Source organism: Phalacrocorax carbo, chromosome Z (assembly GCF_963921805.1).
Source record: "Phalacrocorax carbo chromosome Z, bPhaCar2.1, whole genome shotgun sequence".
Taxonomy (NCBI): Eukaryota; Metazoa; Chordata; class Aves; order Suliformes; family Phalacrocoracidae; genus Phalacrocorax; species Phalacrocorax carbo.
This window is the reverse complement of record NC_087548.1, coordinates 24,675,872-24,690,002: the sequence shown is the minus strand read 5'-3', so window position 1 is coordinate 24,690,002 and position 14,131 is coordinate 24,675,872. Positions and strand designations below refer to the sequence as shown.

Here is a 14,131-nt window from a genome sequence, read left to right as displayed (position 1 = left end):
CACAGGATACATAGCATGTAGGACATGGACTTTTGCAGGCTCTTCCCCCAAACCCCTCTTACAAATGGAATATCCTCTTCAGGAATGAATGAAGAGTCAAAGTTTGCCTCTAAGATTGCAGAAATAAAAGGAAAATTTAATCCCAGAAGTATGGGACCATAATATAAAATCACCAGTCAACAGTAACTTCTTTAAAAAAGAAAACAGCTCATCTCTAATCTAAGTGCTGCTTAAGCAACTATGGGACCATTACCTCAGGGGAGAAGGAAATCCAGGACCATGTAAGTCTATGTAAGATTTTTGTTTTGGTCTACAATCTGCTTCCAAATTAACAGGCAAACAATACAAAGTGTGCTTTTGTAAAGAAATACTGTTTAATAAACAAAGTAATTGTCTCTTAGTTGAAACAGACTTTGCTTTTGATGTGGCCAGCAAGTGTTCAGCCTCCCAAATGACATTGTGACAAATAGTTCCAGAACTAGTAGACAACAAAACTGACTACTGAAAACAGCAGCGTGGATTACCCAGGAAATTATGAAACATAAACTAGTTTGTTTGGCAGCTACCCATACAAGTAAGGCAAAAGTCCTTCAGGGTTCCTAAGCCGGCACAAGGCTTCTTATGTGTCATAAAGGGAAAGCAAAAATATATCAGGTAGATGATTCTTTCTCTTTATGGATTTTTTTTTTTGTTCATTTGTTTTGCTTTGTGTTTCCAAACACAGCTGTCCTTTCAGCCACGGATTTAGTTGGGTGGAAGGAGGAGGTCAGCTACTCTTTTTTCAGTCCTTACTGTTTTTTGGTTACTCTTCTGCAAAGCTCAGAGGCTAGTTAATTTTGAGGAAAGTAATTTAATTTCTTAGAATCAAATTTGTGTTTCTGCTTTTGTTTTACATATACTCCAAAACAAGAATGTATACAGCATGAAACATTAAAATATAATATTTTTCAAAGAAAAGTACCATAAGCGGTTGTATCCATAAAAATCTGCCTGCGTACATGGTAACAGTCACTTTCATATTAAGGTCCTGCTCATGCTAGTATTATTTTGAGTTTAATAAGCGTGTGGGATTTTGCCTTTAGCAATTAAGTCCTCTGCAGAAGCAGCTTAGCATCCTGAACCCTCTAGGGTAATTAATCGAAGAGGAACCTTCTCAGGGACTACACCAGTAGTAGGTCCAGGATTTGAAGTGAAAGCCCACTTAGTGCTGCCTTTTACAAAAAGGATTCTGTAACATACAGAGATTTGAGAATACTGTGGCCAGTATTTCTTATGCCTGCTGTTGTACTTTTTAATGTTTTTTGCAGGCTACTGAGAGCGATTTTTTCTTTCATCAATCATTGAACATCATTTAATGTTCAATACAGAAAATAATACCATACTAAGCTGAGAGAGATTTTTACCTCAACTATCTGGCTGGGCATTAAATGCCAACTTTTTTTTCTTGAGCCTTTGTAAAAAATGCTCCCATAAGGATGATTTATGATTGTTTTAACTTAGATAGCTTGTGAATTGAAAATAATAGATGCACAAAAGTGTCCTTTACAATTGTGTGTATCTAGAATAGCTGCAAAAATAAATTAAATTGATCCAGCTTTTTTGCGATAAAGGACAGATGGACTAAGTCCCCCTGTTGGGTTTATTTTAAGGACAAGGTGAATTGTATCTTCCTCAATCTCTAGTTCATGGTAAATGATACATAAAAGTGGCACTTGTCTAAAATTTACAGTTATTTATGTTAACTTTAAAAAATTACATTCTGAACTTGTGTTTAGGAAACTATTAATTTGATTTTGGCGTTGGATATTCTGGAAGAATATGTACAACAAATGCAGTTTCCCAGGTTTCCTCTGCAATGCATACAACAGATTTACTTTGGAACCATTATGTCACAGCACAGTCAAAAAATATATTTGAATAGAACAGTATAAAAATTGAGTTAACAGGCTGGATACCTTTGCTACTATAAACAAATTAACCTAAACTACACAGGTTATATCAAAGCAGCCAACGACATATCTGCAAAACGTAAAGCAGAAGGAGCAGAGCTTATCAGTTTACGATACAAATGAAGTGTCAGACTTGCACAGAATATCCATGAAGTAGATCTGATACTAGTTGGCCATGACAATGATTATAAAATAAAAAAGATTAATGGAACCTGCATTATGGAAAAAGTCTGATTTTAGAAGTTTCTCAAGAAAAAAAAAAGCTTTGGTTTATTCTTTCAGTATGATTTTCAAAGTGCTGACCTGGGAAATGCAGAACAATATTTATGTATAAATTGAGTGATCAGTGAGTACAGTCAGAACCTTTAGGTGGGTGTGATTTTCTTAATGATTAATTTAAAAAATAAATAGCTAATAAGAATTAGCTATTCAAATTTACTGAAAAACAGCAACTGCTTTCAATGGGCCAGGAAGCATCCCCATATTCCTTGATGTAAAGCTTTACCATGGCTGTAGTATCTGAGTGTGAATTTAGAGGGTTGGAAGCTGTAAGTGCTCTGTGTCCTATATTCTGTATAATTCTAGAAGCAATTAACTATACTGTGATTTTATTGCCACCATAGGATTTTCCTGCTTTTATAAATACAGATTAGATTTATTTTTAACAGGAATTTGTGAATTAGTTTGCCCTTACATCTTGAAATGAGATCCATGTTTCCTCCTGATACAACTCAACTGACTTCAGTAAACTTAGACCACAGAGGAATGTGGCCTATTTTTTTAATCGTTTCAGTTTAATTTTTAATGGAGGACTACTCTAGTGCATCCATGAGTTGATTACTATTAAAAGACATCACTTTATCAAATTTAGTTTTAAGCTCACTTTTGAAAATGGCATTTAGAAATCTTGTCACTTATCCAGTTGGATCCTAAAATATTAATGTATCTGCAGAATATAGGAAAGCTCATAGTAAAAAGCACTACCCCTGACATCCCTCTGTGTGTTACTTCCTGAATTCTTGAGAGAATTAGTTGGTAACAGTATATGAATTATGTGGCATATGAATTATATGAATGGTATATGGATTAATGTAGCACTTTTTAACGGTATATTTTACCATTTAATAATTTGTCCTTGACATAGCTACTCATTCAACAGTTAGAAGCAATAGCAGAGTGAAAGACTGCAGCGTTCAATAACATTCTGTTTTACTGATGCTGGGAATGTCTAATTTATTGAAAGATCAGCTTCCATAAGAACTTCCTTTATTATAGATATTTATTAGTAATACTACTATAGCACCCCAATTCCTAGACTTTCATACTTAAGTCCCTTATGTGGTTATTGCTGTTGAGCTGCATAGTGCCTTCCTACTGTGAATAAAACATTTCTGACAAAATACTAAATTTAAATAAACTATTTTCTCTCATATGCAGCACTGATACCATTTACTGTCAACCACAGCTACATTCCTATAAAGTATTAGCATGGCATCTGCTATTTCTTCTGCTCCTGAGGGGACTCTGGAGATCATGAGACATCTTTAATTAGATTGTTGGTATTCACAAGAGGTGCTAAAAACTAGCACACATTACAGTACAACCTTGAGGCTGTTAAAGTTAGGTTGACTGTGAAGTTGACTGCAATCCCTGATCTTAACTGTCTTTAAACTGCAGAAACATTTCTGTTGCTGACAGAGGTGAATTTGTTTTGAACATTTCACTGGGAGAATAGTTAAGAAAATTGCTTGGGAAATGCACGTGGGTGACGATGGTTCCAACAATGGATTTAAGTAACAAGCTACAGCCTGTTAATTTGATGTACACAGTTCTCAGCTGTTATCATGTATTCTCAAATTCTGGATAAATTCTTCTTAGTCTTCTTATAGGATTTAGTACAATCATTTGAATCCTTTTACCTTCCCCTTTGCAAAGGCAACATGAAACAAAAAAGGGTAATTTTGACTTTTCAAATCTCACAAATAAAATCCCAGATATCCTTTGCATCTGAGAAATGATACCCTGCATGAGAACAAACTCCCCTAATTCAGTCACCTGCAGAGTCATCTCTTGCAGTCCAGTCAAGCTTTCCTCCCAAGGACAACGATGGGTAGTATAATTCTTGTGGGAATGTCTCAGGTTTATCATCTTACAGGAGGTCTTGATCACTTCTGCTGTCCACTATTGTTATCTGCAAATCATTTATATTGGATATAGTATGAAGAAATGTTAGACTGGAATTCCCCCTGCTTAGATAACTTGAGAGATGTATTTTGTAGCCTTGTTGATATTGTTAAAATGCTCATAAGCGTGGATGTGGAGTGGGAGCTAGATGGCTTTAGAAGCGTTATTGTATTAATTAAGGCCAAAACAAATGGTGTTTTATGTGTCTATTCAGATTTATGGGACTGAAGGGACAATACACATTTTTCATGCGTGGTTTTTTTTTTCTCCTGAAAATTATAAAACAAATCCGGTTTTTGAAACAGATTTCTAAAATGAAGGAATATTTGTTGCAAATAATTGTATTGGGAATCTTATTATTCAGCATCTTTTAGATGTAGTTCTTTGTCCAGCTGATAAAGAAGTAGATGGTTGTACAAATACTGTGGTAGGAGCAGAAAGCAGTCTAGGAAATCACATAGCCAATGCAATACTAGAAGCTGCTTATGCTGATGTAGGACTAGATACTTCAGGTCATAATTTAAAATGTTTTCAGTAACTCAAAATGTTTTGAGTATGTTAATATTTAACCTTGGTTATGTGTCTTAATTATTTAGTTTGGAGTAGCCCTTCCAAAATATCTGAGGAAGAACAAATACAGAAGTCAGGGATTTGTAACACAAAAGAAAGCATTCAAAGAGAGTTATATTAGAGGAAAAGAAACCTCTGAAGAAATTAGGAATTTGAAATTAGCAGAAAATTGTAAAAGTTAATCTTAATGCTTTATATATCAATAGATATACTGAAAATATCAGCATGTTAACATGTGAACTATCACGTAAGCTAACTGCTTTAGGTTACGATTGAAGTTCAATAACATACACAGTAGTGCCTATATGAACACACAGTCTTATGAGAAGTAATTTTAAAATTGGTATATATAGGTTAGATGTATTGGTAATTCCCATTACTTAAAAAATCTACTTTTCTGTACACTCTCTGTCTCTCTGGGTTTTTTTTTTTCTCTTTTGAAGTATATGGTATCCAAGGCAGGAATCAAACATATTGTGTTTGTAGAGCAAATCTGGTAAGAGTGAAGGATGATGCTTAGTTAAAGTACAGCAGTACTGTAATGAGACAAAATAGCTTGGGTGAAATCCTAGTTGTAGTCTCAAAAGCAACATATTTTTGCAATTATTTCCACTCCTCAGTCAAATAAGAAGCAATCTGAGAACACATTTCACACATATAAACCCTTGATCTTACTAAATCTGCAGAGCAATTGGTTTTTCCAAATATGCTTTAAATCAAAATGCTACTGTATTATTTAAAAAACTAAAGCTCTACAAGTCTTTATATAAAATGTATTTTGGTGGTGTTGCCATCTCCTTTTCCCTGTTCTTCCTAGCTAATAATTACTCTCTCTATACTGTTTTTGGCATTGGTTTTGTTATTTTGTGTGTGTGTGTGTGATTTGGGCTTTTATTTTCTTTTAATCACTATTTTACCTGATGCCCAGATGGCTTTGGTTTTAAGTTGGCTTTATCATTATTTTATGATGCAAGGGATTACGACTGAGATTTGGCTTATCCATCTACCCATGTATGCAATATTTTTTAAAAAAAACAACACACCTCTAACTACAGAAGTCATTAAATCAACATGTTTGCTTAATTTTCTAAGACTGTTCACTGCACATAAAGATAAGTATGTGTATACATCTTTTCAGTATCGGCTCCTACATCATTGTTATTTGAACATCTTTTTAACACACATTCTGTCTTATTTAGCATAAGCTCAAACCACAGGTAACTTCAAATCTTTCAACAAGAAAATGTATTATTGAGCCAAATCTTTAGGGGAGAAAGATCCTACAAGAAAAGTCATTATTTTCTGTTATGATTTTGTATATACCCTTTGTTTAAACAGAGTATACCCAGCAGAGGATTTTACTATGGATGGTCTTTTTGCTGTCTTCCCTGTTGTAGATCCACAGCTAGTAGTCAGAATTACAGGGAGACCATTATTGGAAACTTTTTAAAAGGAGTTTTACAGAAACCCAGGTCTGGATGGAAAGTCTGTTCTGCCTGTGTATGAAAATATTAGTTGTCTTAGACTCTTAAAATGTTTCACAGAGTTTCACTTAATTCTGATAATGGCATCAGAAACCGTGTGTCATACTTGTACAAAGTATGATGATTACTTCTCTACAATAAACCTTTCTAATATTACTATATTATGCAAATGCAAAAACTGGGGAAAAAACTTAGATACCATTCATTTGTTGTGTCTTAACACAGATGATCAGTTCTGGACTGATGTCAAGAAAAGTAACAGCTGCTGCCTCAAATAGCATTGTAACTATAGGATATTTGGTGCAAGTATGATCTTATTAATCTTGTTATTTAAGACCAATGTCTTTTTTGCTCTGAGTCTGGCTCTTACTGCATTGTTCTGAATGGTTCATTAATTTGATTTATTCCTTTTTCTTATCCAGTATTTGTCTTCTAAACTTCCAGATTTCCTCAGGTAGCAGGAATAGAATTTGGAGTTCATCCAGATGCAGAACCAGGTCATAGAACTGTAGGAAACTCAGTAAAAATCAAGTACTGTACCTGAAGGAAAGCAAGGTCTACTAACTTGCCATTAAGAAATACTTGGCTAATATAAACTGTGATATGTTTATTGTTATTATTCATCCTTGTGAAGCTTTATTTCCATAAAGTACAATCTGATTGATTGCTGAATTATAACAGTATTCTGGATTATAATTTGATTCCCTTCCCTTTTTTCCGTGTCTAAAGACACTATGTGTCTTTAGTTTGATAAATATTCCTGCCATCCTGCAGAAGATTAAAAACACAGATCTCAAGCCTGTTTTTTAAACTCTCTTACTTGTCTTCTAGTAAAATTCACACATGCAAATACTATTTTTGCATATTCAAAATAAGTACAGCTATTTGTAGCCACAATCTCTCAGTCTTATTTGCATGCAAAATGTACATGTTCAATATGGAAGTTACGTAAGAAGGTAGCTCCAAGCAATTTCAACTCACTTTTCCAATGAATAAAAAATTCGTACTAAACCAAAAATTGAGTAGTTTTATTCCTAATCCTTTTGCATCCTTAGATTTCAAAGTAATTTTGAAATAGGCATTTAAATGTGTACATTTACAGAACTGTATATATGAGAATATGACTATTTATTTCTCTTAGAGACTTTTTTTACAGTCATGTTTTAATCATCCAGTTTACTGAGAATTTGAACAATGCAAATAAAGCTATAGAATAAACAAAATACAAAATATGGCATTAGTCTATGGGAACTTTACCAGAATGCAGATGAGAAAAGGCAGGAAAGATCTGTGACAGTTTCCAAGTACTCAACCCTGTAAGTCCACAGAGCTGGTACTTCATGAATATGGCGATACTTCCTCAGATACAAGCTGCTTCACAGATTATTCACAGTGGATCCTTTTGGGGCAATCACTCCTGCAGGCATGTAGAGATGGGTTTCTGAAAGGACATGAAAATGGAAGAGGTAGAAAAGATTCTTAAGGAGGTCAAACCTTGTTTTGAAATTCTAGTCCCCTTGTAGGGAAGTGGATTTAACATACAGAGGCTTTGGATTTAGCACATAAGGCTTTCGAGGGACAAAAGCCTTTCTGATAAAGTCCCCTCTTTACCCTCACAAAAAGTATGTGACAAAATTATTTTTGCAGGGCGTAGGTCTACTGATACATCCTGGTGCTGTCACCATCGATCTCCTCTTCTTTCGTAGCCTCTCTTAAACATCTCATAAACATCCATAAACATCTGGAGACAGCAAAGATATTGTTGCTAGATCTCCTCCAGGCACCAGTGGCAGAAGTTTTGTTGTACGGGGTTTTCCATGGTTACAGGAGTTGGAATGAGTTTACAATAACCTCAATACCAAAAAGAATGCTTTAAAAGCCGCTAAGACCATATTGTTATTGGAGGACCCCCTTCAGCTTTGATATACCTGACATTAAAGCAGGATATGTGGATTTTAACTCCTGATTTACTTGGGCAGGTCTGAAAAATCCCACCTAAGATTTTATTCTTTACAGCCATGAACACCTTCCGGGGTTTTCTATGTTCTTCTCAGTGATGCCTGAATAAAGCTGTTTCTTTCAGAGCACTGTTTACTTACCAGAAGGGACGGATGCTGATCTAAGGAATCCTTTAGATGAGAGCAATACTAACTTAAAGGTCTTCTCTGAAAGAGACTTTTGCCATCTATTCATAAACCTTACAGGCTGAAATACATTCTTCTTATTTGCATATCAATAAAGTATGCCCCTGTCCCAAGTTCAAAATGCAGAAGAAAAACCTAAAAAATGAAATTTACTTACAGGCAGATTAGGACAATGAGTAAAATCCTTTCAACAGTCCACAAAGCAGTTCTCCTTTAGTCAAAGACACACAAAACACTCAAGAAGTCAGGAACTATTCTTTGTCATCGACATTTTTGCATTTAAATGAACAGTTCAATCTTGCATCTTGTTCAATTTTTCCTACACCCATAAGACTATGAAGAAAATGCAGTATTTTATTTGTATCATAAGTGTCACCTTGCAAACTTGCAATGATGTCTCTCATTTAGAATATTTATTGCTTCATATCAGGTTTTTAAAACACTAAGGGACAGAGAAGTCACTGAGTACTAGGTGCAATACCAAATATGTTTTAATGGGAAGTCTACCTGACATTCTGGAGTAAGCAACTGTTACAAACACACTTTTGATCCTAAGAATGGTGTGAAAAGTGAAAGTAGTTGAAACCATTTTCATAGATCTAAATTACATAAGCTAGACCAAGGGCTCCTATGCTCCTATGAATGATACTGCAAAGCACAAAAAAGTCTGTCTCAAAGCATTCACATTAGCTAAGACCTTCAGTTTGTAATTTTGCTAAAGTTATTTATAACCCCATGACTATAAAGGTTTCAAAAATTCTATTGGGAATAGATGGCTTTGTTTTGAGAAAGGATGAAGGAAATCAGGCCAAAGCCACGGAACAAAACCTAGAAACACCATTAGCATTTCACAGTGGTGTGCTTGAGATAATGCAATGATGATCTAATTTCTGATGAAAGTAGATGTCTCAAAGTTCAGTGAGAAACAGAAGTTCCTCATTTTTGTCCTAAATCTTTTCTTTCACTATCCTCCCTCAAGTTCACCGGCTGTGCCTCTTTACCTCTGTACAGCTGTGTGAATTGCTTTACTCTTAATTTTTTTCTCTCTTTGAAAAGACAATGAAAAAATATAACCTTTTTTCTGTTGGAGCTACGCCTAGCACAAGCACATTTTGATTGATAATAAAAGTGGACTAAGTGGACCGCTCCTTATTGATTCTGCTGCAGCAGAGATGTTGGGTACAGGAAAGAGGCAGCCTGTCCACAGTTACTACAGCTCCCACATTACTTTAAATGGCTCATGAGAACAGGGCGCTGGGGCTCTCTCATGGGCTCCCTAATACGTGCATACAGGTCAAGCCAGGTTATTCTCCCTCTTTGAATCCCATACTGGCTCCCTCCTTATCACCACTTCAGATTTAAACTCTGTTTCCTCAGAAAGAAAACTAAAAATAAATTACTCTTTTTCAAGATTCTCCCTCTCTCCTCTCATTGTCATACTATTCCAACTCACTAAGGACTTTCTTCTGTTATAATAATTGATCATTATATTCACTTTGCACAATATGTGTGCTATTCTTCTGTCTGTGGATCAGGAGAAGTTTTTATTCTTTGATGCACTGCATGCTTGCATATACCTTGTGCATTACACTGGGCACATATGTAGCTCCCTAGTGCACTCACTGCATGGTGTGTTAATGGTATTTCTGAAGGAAGAGACAGGAGATGTAGGACTACTGTTAAGATCTTTTAAACTGTGGATTTGAGGGCCAAAGTCTTAAAACAGCACTGTGTGTAACTGGCATGTAAGAAATCTCTAGCAAAAAGCAGCAATAGTTAAGTTGAAACTTAACTTTTAGCTTCAACTCATCTGCATGAGATTAAAAGTATAGATCTAGTAATGAATAGTTCATCCTACAAAAACTTGCACGACTAGTAATTCCATGGGTCTTTGTCATAATGAAGTTTGGATTATTGATGAAAATTATAGGTTATAATAAAACACTGGGGTTTAAAGTGTTTATTAAATATACCAGAGTTACCATACAATCAGATTAATATTTAAGGCATCAGTAGTTAATATAATTATTATTCTATTTTTAATTTTATATGTATTACTTTATTATAATTTTTTTTTAATTTGCTACAAGCCTCTGAAGAAAGCGCAGTTAAAAAAAAAAAAATCAATAAATGCAGTGCCTGCTATAGAAGGAAGGATTTGACACGTTTTCCAGAAAATGAACACTCATGACAACTCGGAATGGCAAGACAGGAGGTTATGCACATGTTCCCTGTGGCTCTCAGTAAGGACTGCAGCAACTCTGAATGAATGTGATGAACAGAATCAAGGCTAATACAGTACATAAAAACTGCATCTCCTATAAACTGGTAATGGCAAACACAAATTTCTTAATGAATGCTCAACATAATTACATTGTTTTGCTTTTTTCTTTCCATTAAAGTTGAAAAGTTTAATTGTTATAATCATTTATTTGAAATAAATACTGAACACTTTTTACACTCGTGCATTATCTGGCAAGATAAACATATTTTCTTGTTTTTTGAAAAGGTTTTTCAACACTTGAGAAACAAATGTTCAGATATTTAGTAACTGGCTTCTGCTGGTGGCTTTACTAAACCATTTTTTTCTATTCTTGCTTAAATGTTATTGAAGAAAATATCAATAAGTCCACTACTAGAAAGTGATAGAATGTATAAATTTGTTTATAATATGAAATTAGAAATATATTTACGAATCTAAAAATAAATGAGAAATCTGCTGGTTTCCAATATAAAAATAACTAGTACAATCATAATAATGCTTTTTTAGGTTACAGTAATGATTGCAGAAGGATACTTAGACAACTGGTATACATTGACATAGAAAGGGAAAACATTCCAATAGGTCATAAAATGGTTTAGGTTGGACGGGACCTTTAAAGGTCATCTAGTCCAACCCCCTGCAGTGAGCAGGGACATCTTCAACTAGATCAGGTTGCTCAGAGCCCCATCCAGCCTGACATTGAATGTTTCCAGGGATGGGGCATCCACCACCTCTCTAGGAGACCTGTGCCAGTGTTTCACCACTGTCATCATCCTAAAAAACTTCTTCTCTATATCTAGTCTGAATCTATCTTCTTTCAGTTTAAAACCACTACTGTTTGTCCTATCGCTACAGGCCCTGCTAAAGAGTCCATCCCCATCTTTCTTATAAGCCCCCTTTAAGTACGAGAAGGCTGCAAGAAGGTCTCCCCACAGCCTTCTCTTCTCCAGGCTGAACAACCCCAACTCTCTCAGCCTGTCCTCACAGGAGAGGGGCTCCAGCCCTTGGATCATTTTTGTGGCCTCCTCTGGACCCGCTCCAACAGGTCCATGTCTTTCCTGTGCTGGGGACTCCAGAGATGGACGCAGCACTGCAGGTGGGGTCTCACCAGAGTGGAGTAGAGGGGCAGAACCACCTCCCTCGACCTGCTGGCCACGCTGCTTTTGATGCAGGTCTGGATACGGTTGGCCTTCTGGGCTGTGAGCGCACATTGTTGGTTCACGTCCAGCTTTATATCCACCAGCATCCCCAAGTCATTCTCTGCAGGGCTGCTCTCAATCCACTCATGACCCCAATATTTTTCCTTATGACTATTTAAGGGAAGTATCTCCAGAGTTTAATTAGATATTTACTTTGATATACTATGGTTTTAATACACTTAGTACTATAATTATACCTTCTCCCTATATATAGCAACATATAAAAAGACCTAATAAGCACACTCATAGATACTGTTACATTAATTAAATATTAAGAGGTTTTAAATAGACAATATTTTAAAGCTGCATTTAACTCAACTTCATTTTTACAGGACCTCAAAGAATGTACTGAAAGTAGCCTTATCAAGTTGTTGCTGCTTTTAGAACATTGAAATGTGTTTGGGTTTTTTGTTTTGTTTTGTTTTGTTTTTGTTTTTTTTTTCAGAGTACAAAACTCAGATGTTTTCTAGGAGCTGTATTCATGAAGGAACACAATTTAAAAGGGCTCAAGGTACCAACATGCTCAGATATTCAAGTTAGGCATTTACCAAGGGAACTAAAGTTCAGCATAGGATTTAGACAGAATTACCTCTATCTAGAAGAGAGAAGATTAGATGCAGGAGAATGGGATTCACAATTGTCATGTGGTGACTGTGTGAAACTGTCCCTAAAACGTGAAATGTGTATCCAAGACTAGCATTTGCCTCTTTTCCCCTTCTCCCATATACCTCTGACTAAAGTATGTAACTTAAAGACTAAATTTCTGTGAAATAGGAACTTAGAAACTCCATCTTCTGCACTTAATACTGCACTTAAAATCAGATGGAATCACAGAATTATTTAGGTTGAAAAAGACCATTAAGATCGAGTCCAACTACCGTAATACAGTACCTTTCACTTGACAGTACAGTGTTGCTGCCCCCTCATATGCCTGCAAAATCACCTACTGCTTATGGCATTTGCTGTGGACAAGGGAAGTTTTGGTTCTAGAAGGATATGTTTAAACCCTTTTCCTGGAAGCTCTCTGGCCACTAACCTGTAGAAAAAGATTACTGTTATCAGTGATAAGTATATGTATCATTATATGTAACAGATACTGCTATTCTAAGGGGAGTTAGGTGTCCAGGACCTTTTGTGAGTATAAGTCTAATTCATTCTACATTACAGTTTGTTCCTAGGAATATAGGAGAAATATTTGGAGAGCTGCAGCCACTCAATTTGAACTTTTTTAAGTCACCTAGAGCTTGTTCTGGCAGTGCATGGGCAATTTGCAGTATCATCTGACCATGCTCCCTGCCATCTGTATGATTTCCTAATGCCAAGCAGTACTGCATACAGCCAGCTATGCTGGCTCTAGTCCATGAGAGGATTCCTGCACTAAAAGGGGAGTAGCGCACAGCAATTTCAGGTGTAGTATGGGTGTTGCGGCAGTACAGAAAAAGGACTAGTGAGAGACTAGATTTGTCCATCATAGTAGGTTAAAAACAAGGGGCGGGTGAACAACTTTCATTGCTCAATCAGTACTTCATCCTTACCTGTTTGGAAGATTCTCTTTTCTAGGACTTCACATATTCTCCTTCAAGTCCTTGATTGGACATGCATTGTGACGCAGTTACTGTGCAGTGGTTGGACCCACTGTTTTACCTTTCAGGAAGAAACATAAATGAATCACAGTTGTTGTTGCATTTGAAGATTCTTTTAAAATATAATACAATTATGTTTGAGATAATTTGTTACCCCTGCTTTTGAAATCTACCCATTATTAATGTCTAAAAAGTGAGTCATTCCAGTATATTAGATTTTTTTATTCACCATATATCACAATTTTGCTGTTTTTCTAATATAATGCTGAATTTTGCATATATTGTTTTTCAAAGAGGAAGCTCAACAGTCTTTATGAGCATCCTTTTGTACAGAAAAAATTGTATGACTGCAGTGATCACATTGCTGATCACGGATGATGCTGACAATGGAAAGGTTTCTTGACTCTTGTGTTTGCACAATAAATACTGGATTGCTTTGCTTGTATTTGTTAAAAAGCTTAGATGTGAAATAAGCTCATCTTTCTTGTGAGTAAAAAAAAAAGAAAAATGTTTAATAACTCACACTGTGATTTATATTTTGTTGCCTGAAGCAACTTGTTATCTGTACTGCTTGAAGGTATAAAGATTTTCTCCTTTTCCTGCTGAGGGTACTTAGCTAAGCAGTAGTTTAGAGGCTAGTGGAAGTCTTCCAGAAATCTCCTTCTTACCAGCGGGGCACCAACAAATTCTGAAGAACTTTTAATGGTAAATTTCCTGTAAAGCAGTACATGCTAAATCAGCTTTCTTTTTAAAAC

The 14,131-nt window shown here is 35.6% G+C and overlaps 1 long non-coding RNA gene across 1 annotated transcript; it reads right to left on the bottom strand.

The window, feature by feature from the left end:
• Positions 1 to 350: 350 nt before the first annotated feature.
• Positions 351 to 12,868, bottom strand: LOC135310557 (uncharacterized). The gene is made up of 2 exons (XR_010370647.1): positions 7,445 to 12,868; positions 351 to 4,140 (listed from the first exon to the last, which is right to left on the bottom strand). It is a non-coding gene; the product is annotated as an uncharacterized LOC135310557 (long non-coding RNA).
• Between the last annotated feature and the right edge of the window lie 1,263 nt (positions 12,869 to 14,131).